This window comes from Balaenoptera physalus (genome assembly GCF_965194825.1).
Source record: "Balaenoptera physalus genome assembly, chromosome: 6".
In the NCBI taxonomy this organism is placed as follows: Eukaryota; Metazoa; Chordata; class Mammalia; order Artiodactyla; family Balaenopteridae; genus Balaenoptera; species Balaenoptera physalus.
The window spans coordinates 106,618,304-106,632,145 of record NC_138885.1 but is presented as its reverse complement, the minus strand read 5'-3'; the positions used below and the strand labels follow the sequence as shown (position 1 = coordinate 106,632,145).

Below are 13,842 nucleotides of genomic sequence, written 5' to 3'. Positions count from 1 at the left end.
GACTGCTTTCTGGGTGTCAGGGTTGGGTCCCCCTGGGGCATCCACGCTCCCTCGTCAGGGTGGCAGTAGGCCTAATAGCACAGGGGTAAGCGTGGACTCTGGGGCTGCACTGCTCACGTTCAGGAAGAGCTTCTGCTGCTTTCGAGCTGGGGGATCCCAGGCAACTTCTTTATCTCCGTGCCCCAGCTCCTCACCTGCCACAGAGCCGAGAGGAGGGCTGAATGAGTTAACATGTATAATGCTTTCCACACAGTGTCAAGCACTCGATAAACATTAGCTATTGTTATCATTGCAGCTGGCCTCACATATTAACAAAAGTCACTGCCAAGCTTCAGGAAGCAGCGGCCAAGGCCACAGACCTGAGCAAAGCTAAATGGTTTTTACAAGAAACTAAACCAGGAGTTTGTCTTCCTTTTCCCGGGGCTCTAACCAGGTAAGTACAGGAAAATAAGCACTTATCACGTGTATAGGCCACGGGATAAATTGATTATTGGAATGGTGATTGGCTAGGAAGTGAGAATTCTAGATCTAAACATTCATAGGAAAGGCCTGCGCCTGCTCCCTGGCTCTCAGCCACTGCATGGCTGTGGGGTGGAGGGCAGGTGAAGCAGGAAGGGAGTCACAGGGAAACTTCTGAGACTGTGCTGGGGCCCAGACCCAGGAAAGGCAGGGGTCCTAACACGAGGTCAGTGTAACTCCAGCCCCTTGAGAAAGGTGATTGGGGGGGGTGGCGGTGGACGACTGCTGAATATTTCACGACCTTGACACCACCCTCTCCTTTGTGTCTTTCCACCTGCCCTCCCCCATCCCAAGCCTCAGGGTGGGGTCAAAGACAGAGGGATTTGGAGAGCTGAACTCCAAGTCCCAGGAAAACTCCTTTCTCTATTCCCCAGGATTAGAAGATTAGGAGGAGAACAAAGGAGCAATTCACCGGTGGTTTCTGCAATTCTCCCACGTCCGACTCAGCAGCCGCTGAGTTCCCACCATCTCAAGTGGCTGGAGAGAAGCTGGAGGCCAGCTGGCTGGCCTGAAACAGTGTCTGTACAGACGCCTCTCCCAGAGACACTTCAATGCCTTCTGTGCACGTAGCTTGGGGTAGAAGGGAGTAAGAGTGTGTGTGTGTGTGTGTGTGTGTGTGTATGTGTGTGTGTGTGTGTTCAGGTTGCTTAGAGAAAAATCAGAGGTGAGGGAGATAGGTACTGAACCAGAAAACCTTCTATAGATCTTCTATTTGGAAAAATGCCTGGTTCCCACCCAGTTTTTTTTAAATCCAGAAGACAGACAATGGCCAAGAAAGATGACACCTGAATGACTGATACACTCAACCCAACCTCCAACAGATACACACTCTGCAAAAGATACATTCTGAAACTTTTGGAAACTGAGAAAGAAAAAACTTCTCATAATTTCATCATGGGTAGTATTTGGGGTATATTTCTTTCCTTTTTTTCCACTATATATCTTTTAAAATACATAACTATCATGCAATTCACATTTTCTTGTGTCCTGTGATGTCTTCATGTTCCTAACATTATACCATAAGCAGTTTTCCATGTTGCAACACATTCTTTCCATCCAGCCTTCTTATAGGATGCAGCCCAATTTGAAGACTGGTTGTTGAAGGGGTTCAAGGTGGTTCACAAGGGGGCAGAGAAGACAGAAGGAGATCCTGGGGCTTGCATGTTTAAGCTCATGCAAGGCTACTTCCAAATACAATATGGAAGGCACAGTCTTCTCAGTTGCTTTACAGTCCAAATAAAATAAGAGGAAAGCAATGAAAACTGAAGCTGTGAAGGAAATCATGCTAACTATTAAGATAATTATAGTCTAAAGTGGATTAAAATTCCCTGGATCTTTCTGTCCAGGGTGAATTGTGGTCACTCCTTTCTAGGTGCCAACAGAGGTACAAAATATGGCTCCTCTTACCAAAAGGTTTAGTATTTGGACGTTCTTAATGGATCCTTTCTTCAATTCCTATTTTCCTCTGTAAAATAAACTCACATGCATTCTCATTTCCTAGAACCACACCTTCCCACTTCCTAAGCATCCACACCTTCTCCTCCTCATTTTCTCCAGACTGGGCATGTTCCACATAGGCGGCATTGAGGGAGTCCTAAAAATACTGCTTTTCCTCAGGAATTGGAGATTTGTTGGCAAACATAACTTTTAGCAAGAGCGACCATATCCTGTTTCACAAGTACTTAGCTTCTACCTTCTTATTCCTTAGACAGAGATGCCAGAAAGGGGCTTGATGCAGCGTCAGAGCAGGAGAAGTGTCTTGGTTAAACAGAAAAAGAGGTGTTTCTTAGAGGGGGCAGATATTGCTTTGTGGAGGGGATAACCATCAGAGAGACGAAGATCCTTGTGGGGGCAGGAGCAGGACAGAGCAGAGAAACTCCCAACCTTAGCTTGTAGGGTTAACACATCCTGCCACTCAACTCCCTGCTCGGGTCCATAGAGCAGGGAGGGGACACTAAGACCAAGACCTTCCTCACTCTCCAGTCTCCAGAGAGGTGTCAGCTGTCATCAGCTGGGTCCAAAAAGACAAAAGACCCCAGTTCTGTGAGGTCCTCACGGAGCAAGCCACCAGTTGCTCTGGCACAGTTTTGCCATGATCCACAGAGCTCAAGGAAGAATAAAAATAAGAGTGGTCACAGTCTGGAAGAAAAGAGGTTCTTCCTTCCAAGGCTAGTTGCCTAAAGGCCTGGGATGGGAGAAAGGAGAAGAATATTTTCATGGTTATGCAATTACCATCGGAGGTTTGGGAACCGACTGGTACCATTAACAATTGGTGCCCTCCTCCTACCTTCTTTGGAAGACCCATTCCTAAATTGGCTTCAGCCTTCGGTGTCTGAGTTCTCAGGCCCCTCACCCAGCTGCTCATGGGGAAGTGCCCTCCTGACTAAGGACGAGCCAGGGGTGGGGATTGGGGAGAGGGGGGCGGCGAAGCGGCACAGAATCAGTCTCATAAAACTCAAGCCAAAGTTAATGAGAAAAACCAATGTCATCTCCAGCTCGCAGAGCCACTAAGAGTCCCATTTGGGAAAATGCTGTTGCGAGCCCTAAGTGGTTGGTAAGTGAGACCCAGACACTGTGGGGAGAAGGAGTTGGTGATTCTTTCAACTAAAAATTTTTAAGTCATAACATACCAATAGTTGGGGAAAAGATAAAACCTCAAAGCTTATCTCAAAGATTCCTCCTTCTGCAGATGAAGGCATCCAGGTTAAGCCAGCCTAAACGGCCTCCCCAAAGTTTAGGCCAGAGTCAGGGCTGCAACCACAGTGTTTTGAATCCAGCCCTAGGGTTCTTTGTGTTACTCCATGTTCACATTCACACCACCAGCATGTAAACCCTCCCACCCTCTCGCACAAACAGCACCAAGATGCATCCCACTTTGGAGTGAGGATTATTTCCCATCAGGGCTGCCTTTATATGCACTGCATAGTCTGATGCCATGCAGCAGATGGCAAAGTGTGTTGAGGGGCAGGACATCAAGTCTCTAGGGAAATTTTCAGGAAAGGGACAACTGGCCAAGAAATAAGGAAAGAACAAACACCTCAAAACATTTGGAATGGGAAAGATTAAAAGCTTATAGTGATATTGGAGAAAAAGCTAAGAACGCTTCTGCTCCAGGCAGAGCCAAAGATGCAAGCATTTGTGTTCCATGCTTCCAAGTTTCCTTTCCTCTGTCTTTTTCCCTCCCGGACATCAAGCTCCTCTTCCTCATAAGCAACACTTCCTTTCAGGAAAGATGCCAATGAGCGCATCCACATTGAAGCAGAACTGACTGAACATTCTCTCAGGCAGATTCCATAAGATGTCAGGGCTAGAAGGGACCAAGACTAACATTGCCTAGTCTGGAAAAAAATGTTTTTAATCTAGAAGCTAAATAATAGGTATCATCATCACCTACCTTGTGGACCAAGAATTTAAATCTAAGTATTTATCAGCCTGTCTGGCATATAGCAAGACCTCAGCAGAGGATCATAACTCAGGGGTTACCCCAACTCTGCATCCCTTCTCAAGAGAGCTTGGCCTAGGTAGGTATTTGCAGGATCAGACATTATTTTGTGTATATATCCTTTCAGGATGACCCTGCCACAGGCTTCGCCTCTGGTCACCCTAAAGATTTGGAACCATATCTCTTCCAAGATGTCATTATCCATTCTCTACTAGAACTCAGGGCAAGTCTAGATGGGACAATACATCCCTCTCCTTTTTCTTGCCACCACAAGACTAAAACACTCCATGCTGCAGTTATATGAACATTGCTTTGTTGAAGAATTAGGGAAAACTAAAAAGGAAATGGTCAATTTAGACTGGTCAGACTTTGAGTGAACTGTGAACATGGAGTCTATCTTTCAGCTCCCAAGGGAAGGCATCTAACATTTAGGCTTTCACACGGAAGAGGTCATCTGTGCTGGTCCGCCATATTGCACAATTCCTGGGAGCACCATTCACATAACAGTCTATGTAATGGCTCCGTTGTGCAAGGCCTGGCCTGTCTTTCCACAGCTGGAAAGACAGCTTTGCCTCACCCCTAAGTTGACCCCTCTGCACTCAGACCATTCACATGGCCTTAAACACCCACTTCTTCAAGTCTCTGTGTCCTAAATGCTACTCTCCTTCAGGAACCCTCTTCTTCTTTCTGTACAAAGAAGTGTCAGCTCTCTAAATCACTCCTACATTTTACTTCTCATGGATAGCTATAGATGCAGCCATGTGGTCAAAATCAGTGTGGTGGTCATCACTGAGTCTCAAAGACCATAGGAGAATGGGCTCCAGTCCCGTAAGCAAGGGTGAATATGCATCCTCCAATTCTCCTACCAGGGAGAGCTGTCCCAAAGACAAACATTAAATGGAGGAGAGGAGAAAAAAGGGTACAATTCAAACCATAACGAGTAAAATCTTTAGCTCTACCCTTATGGTCAATAAGTACCCATTATTGTGTGACAAGCATTTGGTTTCTTTGGGGCTCTCTCCTGTGGACAGCCATGCCCACAAAATGGCTACACTGGGGTTTATGTGTTTCTACATCTAATCAAAAGACTTTGATAATAACCTGTATGATTCCTCAGGCAGCAGAACCTCTCTCTAAGACATGCATTCTCAACTAGGGAATATATCATTGTGAAAATTAGTTCTTAGGGGGATTTAAAATATCTTAGACATTACAATGATTTGCAGCCTCCAAAGGGTCAGAGTACATGAACAGATTTAGAGTATACAGCGGAGGAGAGGAAATGATAAGGAAACCAATGCCTTAAAAGGCTACTTAGGGGAGTACTAATGAAAAAAGTTGGGAAACGCTGCTCTAATAGAGGAGAAAAATGGGGATGAGGAAAAGTTGCCAGTTCTAACTGGTAAGATAGTGATCATTATCACCATCATAATTCAAAGCATTTTGTATGCATGCCCTAAATTAATCCTCCTAACAATCTTAAGGAGTAAGAACTATTATAGTCATTTAAGATGATGAAATAGCTTTAGAGGTATTGTCCAAGGCCACACAGTTAGTAACTGGCAAAGGCATGATTCTAACCCAGTTCTTCCTGACTCCAAAATCCAAGGTCTTAACCATCCTAGAATGCTGACTGCATTGTCAGCCCAGTAGAAGGAAGGTTGAAAACAGAGCAGCCCATCTTTAGATTCTACCATCTACTCCACCAACCCAAGTCTACCTCTAAGACCACAGAGGACAGTTAGTTAAGCTCTGAGAAAGGAGACAGACAAGTCTGGGAAAACACTGGGTTGGGTTGAAGATGAGGAAGGAGGGAGATGGCCCCACTCTCCCCTGAGTTTGCCTCCTCTTCCTCTTCTTGAGAAACAGAGCCACTGGGACCAGGATCCTGGAACCTAGGACCAAGAGAGAAGTGAAAAGGGGGAGGGTGGCCACTGCTGTGTGCTCAGCTACTACTGCTGAAACCCCAGTATGGGGCTGCAGCCAAGCCCAGGGATGGAGTGACCTCTATGCAAACAGAACTTCCCCAGGCAGAGCTTCTGCAAATATAAACACGGACTCACCACGTGACGGGTTCAACCAGTTCATGTAAACACCAAAAGGAGAAAAAAAAATTCAAGGGGAAAAATATGCTCCAACCAGACGAAGCAGGATATGTAGTTCTGTGACTCATCGAGGGGAAGGTCAAGAGCTAAAGGGCTCAGGACCCACTGGGCTGCAGTCGGGCCGCAGGTACTTTTGCAACCTGGGCACAAGGAGCCTTGATTCCCCACAGTGTGGGAAATTCTTTGTCAGGGGCAGCGAAAATGGGTGGCTTTTCCTGAATATCTGAAGCACATTGGGTTAGACTTCCATGGAAAACAGAGAAGGTAGTCCTGAAGCAGAAGGACCTATAGGTAGATATCAGAAGGACTTCCCCATTGCCAGGTGCCTTCGTGGAAAGAAGGTGCCTCAAGAGGTCTATCTAAGCTTGGGAACAGCTGTCTGCTTGGAAGCAGGGGATGGATGGATGGAATAAACTCTGAACAGCACACCCTTCCTCCCTACCCCCACTCCCCCAACACTGTTGTTTGTGCTGGCAAAGAGGATGCTCTCCCGCACGGCCCCATGTTATCTATAAGAATGCCAGCAGAGTATCTGGTTTTTCTGCAAATAATCCACACTGCCCCTGTAAAAGAGCCAGCTCTCCACAGCATTTGCAAATACCATACTCTCCCGGGCCAGAAGAGTTTTGACAACACTCCATCTCAGTCTTTCCAAGGCACCCATTACCCTAACATAAACCAGCCAAGGAGGAGGTTGGCAGATGGACGCCATGGACAGTGGGGGACAGGATGCTCTATGCTAGTGTTGTGGTCTCCCCAGCATTTCCAGAAGGAAGCACAGAGCTCTAGAATGCCACCATAGTCAGGGCAGTCAGAAGTCTCTAACTCTGGGCTCATCCAAGAGGACGGTGGGTTCCAGGCCAGGCCCTACCACTGTGGGGGAATCCATTCAAACAGGCACAGCCTCCCATCGCTCAGCAGGGCACCCAAGGGCCCACTGACCCTCCTGGGAACTGAAATCACACTGAAACCCAGCTCGGCACAGGAATGAGGCAAGGACAAGGGGAAGGAGAACAGAGCAGGCATGGCCTGGAGGAGACTGGAAGGGGCTGGGAGGCAGTATAAAGAGAAAATAAGGACAGGTGGATTTCAGTGTTTTAACAGCAACACACCCTATGTATGCACCTTATCGTGACCATTTACTTTCATATTATCGCATGTAGGCATGTAGGACTGTATATAGAGGCCAAATCAATAATAGATTAGTCTTATAACAACAGAAGATATTTGGGGCAACCCAGTCCCTAGACCCACCGCTTCTTATCTGTACAACCTTGGGCAAGAAACAGGACTTTTCTGTATCTAAGTTTTAAAATGGGATTAATAATAGTACATATCTCATGGAGTAGTTATGAGAATTAAATGAGTTAATATTTGTGAAGCACTTCGAACGGAGCCTGGCACACAGCAAGCATTATTAGCATTTGTTAAACACACATAGACTCAAATGAATTTGCTTAGTATTTAATGCCTAACCATTCCTCACCCTATTTTTTTTTTCTTTCATTTGTTTACTCAGTAAATATTTATTGGGTGCCTACTACATGTCAACTTCTGTGCTGATACTGCAGCTGTAAAAATGAGCAAAAATAACCATGGCCTACCCACTCTTGGGGCTCAGAGTCTAAATATTACTCTTTAGATGAGCCTTTCCCCCCAGGCGCCTCCAAATCCATGTCACGTTAAACCAGCCCAGCCCAGATCACATCTTGCCTAAGGCCATACAGCTCTGAAAGCAGGATCTGAAAAGGAAAATTGCTTGTGGTTTTATAGCTGTCCCAGCCTTGTGTACAGGAGAGAAAAGTGCTGGAGTAACCGGAGTGAGCCCCAAAGTTTGGAAAGCAGATGGCAAAACCCAAGCTGAGCTGAGGTGCCAGGCTCAGTAGATGACCTCCCTCAGTTCCCATTCCAGCTTCTAGCTGACCTTCCTGCCCAAGCAGTTAAGGTTTGGGATGTAACTTGGGACTTATTAATCATATACACTCATTCAAGACTTTGATTTGGAAACAAATTATGAAGGAAGAGAGGACAAGTATGGGATGTATATTTAACTGGAGCAGACTGGAGCAAAGGCAGGGGGGCAAGAGCAGCCAGCTGTGGTTATGCTGGCTTTCTGACCACAGAAGAGGCAGCAGTTTCCATGGGGGTGCAATTCTGCAGTGTGGTTTGGGGAGTCATTCCTGGAAGCTCAGCCTAGAATCTTTTCCTTCAGCCCTCCCACTTGGTCCATGTTATATCTATACTTCTTAATAAATCCTTTCCAGCCTGTACTAGCTGGAGTGGATTCCACTTTCGGCAACTAGAAGTGGGAGAGCCTATTTAGAACTGACCATCCCTAACAATGTAATTATGGTTGAACGAAGGCCTAAACCTAGTGAGAAAACTATATTCCCTAAGCTGTTGAGAAGGAAGACACCATTTCCCTACCCTTTGGCTAGCACCAGCAGTAGGACCTGGCATGAAATTCAACAAATCCCTCCCGGGCGTTTGTCTTTATAGTAAGCTTCCCCACTTACCAGGTAGAGGACAGTTTGGAAGGTTTTAGTTGCATAGGCCATGATGAAGTAGTAAAGGAAGAGATGGGTATAACACTACATTCTTTCTCCCCCTAGCCCTCAGTCATGCAAGACTTCCTTCTCTCAAACACACCAAGTGTAACCCTGCCCTAGGACCTTTGCACTTGCTGTCCTAACTGCTGGGAAGTGACTTTCTATCACATTTCCCTCTTCTGTCTTCTTTGTAACACTTATCAATTATTTTATTGCTTCATTTGTTTGTGTGTTTATATCTGGTCCCCCCCATTAGAGCATAAGCTTTTGGAGGTCAGGAGTTCTGACTTGTTCACACTGAATCGCCAGACTATAGAACATGCTTGGCACCCAGTAGGGGCTCCAAACAAATTTGTTGACTGACTAACTTGTTCCCTGACTCTCATTCCTCAAACCTACTTCCTAAAGGTCAGAGGCATTTGAGTCAACTAAAAAGGCCCAGCCTTTGGGGTATGAATTAAATCCCAAGTACATCTTGAGAACAAAAGTGGTTCATGGGTTAAAACCTGGAGGTCAACAGCAGGGAATCCTTCTCCCCTGAGAAATTAATAAGTTAAATCAGATGGAAATAAATTTAATCTTCTCCTTCTCCCCTTATTATCTTAATTGGTTTAATTTTGTGGCAACTTTTCAGCACTCTCACAACAGAAAGCAACTCATGTTGCGTTGGTAGCCCAGAAAGTAATTATCCTGTGGTTTTACTCTAATTCACTAACAGACACTCTCTTTGGCTTTAAGGACCCCTGAGAGTAAAAAAGAGAATACTGAAGATTAGGAAATGCTTTTTTCATTCCTTATGCTTTTTTAAAAGTTAAGAGCTATGATAAAATGATTAGGCATGACGATTATCTTTTTTCTTAGTTAAAAAAGGAAGGTGAGTGATTTAGAGTACAACGTAAGACATGAATAAATAGAAGCAAACATTTAAACACAACTGGGCATCTCACTCGCTGACCTTTATCTGGTTTCAAATATTGCTGAATGTAACCTTGGTTTTATTCCAGAATTGAGTAAATTAAACTCTTTTTGATTATCCTAACTTGGACATAAAGTCTCCCCAGGGCTTATCCCAAGTCTAGTGTGCTTTGTGTCTTCGTAGCAGTTTTTTATTTTTTAACAAAAAAGTGCAAGGAGCTTCTATCCAGCTTTGATCTCTTTCTAACAAGAAAGACCTTGAGTATCCTACTTGCAGTTTATTAGAGAAAAGTCCAATTTGTCCTTTTAAGCCAGCAAGCTCTTTTCCTGCTTTTTTCCCCACTTTGCTGCCCACCAAAAAGAAAATAAAAATCAGACAAATGTTTTCCAGCTTTTGTACAAACTCACTTTGAAGTACCTGTAAATTTGCATATAGTCATTCCCACACTCCCAGGAAATATCTGCTGTGGCTAGAGAGCGTCCTGTTAAGAAAGGCATCAATTATTGCCCCTTGACACCAAGCTAATTTTAAACAGGCAAGAATGCTCTTTTCAAAGGTATGGGAACTAATTTCTCTACCATGTTTTCATCCCACCCATTTCTCCCAAACTTATCTGCAAGATCCTTTGAAAGTCCTGAATAAAGTGACAAAATAGAGATTAGTACAACTGCCAACAGAAGGAGAAAGTACTGGGGACAGTCACCCAGGTGCCACAAATGCCTCAGGTGCCTCTTGCCCCATCCATCCTTCTTTGTTCTCAATTTGGTGGTATGGATATCCAGGGTAGAAAATGCTCTTCTGTCCCAGGGCTGTGAAGTTTAATCTACCCGTCGTCAGGCAGTAGAGCAAACTTTCCCAGCTGTCACCATGAGTCAGTTCACCCAAGCAGATGTTGACAGTTCGGTTTACAAAGAAGAGAGCTAGAGGAGGGAGGAGTGGGAGCTAGGGAATATGGAAGGGAAAGAGATGTAGCTTCAAGGAGTCTGGCTCTCAAAGGACACACCAGGTCTATGATTTCCATGGCAACCCTATTTCTAATGTCTCTCACTCTGAACTAGAACATCTATATGTGGTGAACCTTCAATGTGGCACAGCTTCAGTTCTCTGCTACCCCATCCTTCTCAGCCCCATTCTTCCTTCTAGGTGGTTCCTCGGGCTTGGAGAAAGATCTGAGGATCATCTAATATGGTGGTTTATAGATTATACAGAACAGTAAAATGTCCTCCAAAGTTGAGGGCCAACAGGGGGGATGCCAACTCCTCATTTTCTAACTGTGACACTGTGATTTATAATAAGAAATATATATTTGGTCTTTGTCCATGTTTCTGGCACAGAGCTCCTAAAACCTTTGAAATTTCCTAAGGGTTAAGAGCCATAAAGATGTCTTTTGTTATCTTAATGAGGTGACTTTTGGAAAGCACCTACAGATGGGGACCGGTTGCCTGGAGAACCAACCACATGATTAGAGGGTTGGAACTTTTAGTCCCGCCCCCTTGGCCTCAGGGGAATTGAGAGAGAGGCTGGAAGTTGAATCAATCACCAATGGACAATGATGTAATCAATCATGCCTACATGAAGAAGCCTCCATATAAACCCAAAAGGACAGAGTTCAAAGAGCTTTGAGGTTGGTGAAAACGTATTGCTGCAGGGAGAGGATCGCATGGAAAGGGCATGGAAGCTCCAAGACATTTCCCCATACCTTGCCTTATGCATCTTTTCCATCTGTCTGCTCCTGATACCTTTTTATAATCAACCAGTGATTTAGTAAGTAAGATGTTTCTCTGAGTTCTGTGAGCTGCTCTAGCAAATTAGTTGAACCCAAGGAGGAGCCACTGGAACCTCCAATCCATAGCCCATCAGTCAGAAGCACAGGCGCACTGGCATCTGAAGTGGGAGCAGGGAGTGGGCGAAGGAGGACGGCTTTGTGGGATTGAGCCCTTAACCTGTGGGATGTGATGCTATCTCCAGGTAGTATCAGAATTTGGTTAATTGGTGGTATTGGAAAACACACACACACACCAGAACTGGGTGTAGACTGATATTGGTATTATTGGTAAGTGCTATATCAGTTAAGGGGCTTTCAGAGGTGAATAATGAAGAATCCAACTCAAACTGGATCCAGCAGTATAGAGATTTATCTTCTTATGTCACTGGAAGAGCAGAGAGTGGCTTCATACAAGGTCACATCAGCAGCATTGTGACATCCTACCAGTGGCAATGGAGACAAAAAGCTTTCACATCCAACAAGAGAAAGCAGAGAAATCTCTGCCCCAGACATGGAAGATAAATCTTTCCATGATCTAATCTGATTGGGCTAATTTGGGTCACTTACATAAGCAATAGCTGTCACCAGATTAGACCATTGGTTTTCAAATTTTTCTACTTGAGACCCCTTTAATATTCTAAAAATGGACACCAGAGAGCTTTCATTTAGGTGGATTATAGCTATTGATGTGTACTGTGTTATAAATTAATACAGGAAATTTTTTAAAATATTTATTTGTCGATTTATTCTTAAGTAACAATAATAAACACATTACATGTTAACATAACTTGTTATAAAAAATAACCATTCTTGTTAAAGTTTAGTGAGAAGTGTGGCAGTGTTCCACATTTTTGCAAATCTCTTTAATTTCTAGTTTAATAGAAGACAGCTGGGTTCTCATATCTGCTTCTGCATTCAATCTGTTGCAATATCACATGACAGCCTCTGGAAAAATCCAGTGTATACTCATAAAAGAATGAGAGTGAAAAAGGCAAATAATGGCTTAGAATAAAAATAGTTTTGACCTCCCAGACCCCCTGGAAGGGTCTCATGGACACACTGAGAAATGCTGCCTTAGACTGATCAGAATTGCCCTCTGAAGCAGGGGATAGAGTGGAAATCTGAACAAAACTGGATCCTGTTGGGAAAAAGGAAGGAGTCTGGGTTTCAGTAGCAATCAACAGTATCTCCATCACTGATACTGAAAACATACAAACAGACAGAAACCGCTGCCATCTACCATCCCCTACATCTCATTTTTTCCTAAGTATTTTGATATCAAAGACATGGGATGAACACAATTTTGAAATAGAGGATAGTAGTTTTGATTGAATGCATAAAATTTTATGAAATACTGACTAAAATGATTGGACGTGGAAGGAAAGGGGAAAGACAACATACAGATGGCCTCCAGCTTGAGGAGTAGGTGAAGAGGATGCCATTGACTGAAACAGAGAACCAGACGGGGAGCAAGCATGGGGCAGAAATGATGAATTCCACTTTGAACATGTTGACTGGGGCCTGGGAGAAAGCCAGGCAGAGAGGTCAGGACTCAATGCAGAGATCTGGGGCTGAGGGAAAAGATATTAGGTAAGTGAATGATGACTGAAGGCTCTGTAATAGGGGAGGTGCCTGTGGGAGCATACAGACAGGAGGTGAGAGGTGACCCAGGGAAAACCCTGTGGAGCCCCCATCTTTAAGGGTGGGTAGAAGAGGTAAGACAGGCAGAGGAGAAGGAAGAGGAGTTGCTAGAAAGCTACAAAAACATGTTCCAATCCATGGTCTTGAGAGCATTCAGGAAGGGAATAATGATGGCAAAGCAGGTGTGTATAAGCCAGCTTCTAGAGGGCTGTGAGCGTGGGCACAGAAGCTGACTTGCTGGCAGCCTTCACGGTTAGCCTCTTATTACCTCCAGTGCCTGCAGCCTCCAGCCTCCTCCCTATTAAAAAACAAAAACAAAAAAACAAGAAACCTGCATAAAAGAACCTCTAAAAATATTTTTAATGACCATATAATATTTTGCCCCATGGATGTGCCATCATGTAATAGGAAGTGCTCATAATATATTAGCAAGTGAAAAAAAAAAAAAAGCAAGACACCAAACAGTGTAAGAAGAAAGATTCCTGTTTCAGGGGTCTACCTAGGCACATTGCTCTGAGTGTGTACAAGTGTGTAAATTGACCCACACATGGCTAGATAAAATGAAGCCCTGGGGATGTGCTTGGTCAGGATTTGGCTCTTTGGTTCTACTGAGTGCAGCTGCTAGCTTTGTAAGCTGATGAGATTTTGAGGCGGTGGTGGGAGGATTTAAGTGCCAGATGGCTGGAGAAGCTGAGGATGAGTTTCTTGGGAAAGACAGAGAAGAGAGGATGGGACAATTTCCACCAGGATTAAAACTTTGGAGAAAGCTCACAGATGTTTAAAGGGCATGGGGAGAGGAAGAATTTCCTGCATAGTGTGATGTAAACCTCTCCATCATCTCCCAAGAAATTCTAGAAAAATCTACATCACTCAGTAATGATTTAGGAATTGGAATTGGATGAGTT

At 44.4% G+C, this 13,842-nt stretch overlaps 2 long non-coding RNA genes across 4 annotated transcripts in view; both read right to left on the bottom strand.

The window, feature by feature from the left end:
- Window positions 1–13,842, bottom strand: part of LOC309663489 — a 368,186-nt gene that overhangs the window by 184,171 nt on the left and 170,173 nt on the right. The gene's annotated exons all lie outside the window — the stretch shown is intronic.
- LOC309663488 overlaps window positions 1,142–13,842 on the bottom strand; it is a 50,620-nt gene continuing 37,919 nt past the window's right edge. For all 3 annotated transcript variants that reach the window (XR_014265310.1, XR_014265311.1, XR_014265312.1), the window contains one exon: window positions 1,142–13,235. This is a non-coding gene — a long non-coding RNA (uncharacterized lncRNA). The remainder of the gene's footprint in view (window positions 13,236–13,842) is intronic.